At 37.4% G+C, this 698-nt stretch overlaps 1 protein-coding gene across 4 annotated transcripts in view; it reads left to right on the top strand.

The window, feature by feature from the left end:
• mast3a (microtubule associated serine/threonine kinase 3a) overlaps positions 1-698 on the top strand; it is a 36,548-nt gene that overhangs the window by 14,273 nt on the left and 21,577 nt on the right. The window lies entirely within an intron of this gene.

Here is a 698-nt window from a genome sequence, read left to right as displayed (position 1 = left end):
CTTCTATCCCTTATTTTTTCCTCCTCTGTTTTTTTTTCTTTTTTTTTCTCCGTTTTCTCTCTCTGTCCGGCTCGTCTCTTTCCTCCTGTGAGATGAGCCACTCTTCCCTTTGCTCTTCCTCCAGTGAAACACAAGATCCCAGCCAGATGGGAGTTCTCATAAATTCCAGGCTGCGTGTCACACATTTTGTGTTGGAAAGAGAAAACTAATGCATGCATTGCCAACACAACAGCCGTTGCTGTGTACCTCAGGCCATGCTGCAGCAGCGAAAAATCCTGCTTTAGGAGAGCAGAACACTAAAGCTCACTGAGTAATTTTCTTAAATTAAAGGGGTTTATGATGTTTTACTTTACTGTAGCCTTACTCAGCATGTCCTTGTAAAGGTTTACATCTAATTTAGGTCTATAGTTGAGCAAGAAAGCCTGAGCATTGCCGGGTAATGAATGAATTAGAGCCAGACTGATAAAGGATTTTTAAGGCCCATACCGATACAAATATTTGGTCATTTAAAAATACGATATTCCAATATAGCGGCTGATACATATTTTTTTAAAGAAATCCAGAAACGCGTAATAAAACAAACAGATTTCACTAACATTAGTTATTTGTAGTTATTTATGAGTTCTCACTAAGACAAAGATAATAATTTGTTTTACTGTCACAACAGAACAGAGGAACATCAAAATATATTAAAGTTC

Source organism: Etheostoma spectabile, chromosome 12 (genome assembly GCF_008692095.1).
Source record: "Etheostoma spectabile isolate EspeVRDwgs_2016 chromosome 12, UIUC_Espe_1.0, whole genome shotgun sequence".
NCBI lineage: Eukaryota > Metazoa > Chordata > Actinopteri > Perciformes > Percidae > Etheostoma > Etheostoma spectabile.
The sequence above is the reverse complement of the archived record's forward strand: the minus strand, read 5'-3'. Positions and strand labels throughout refer to the sequence as shown.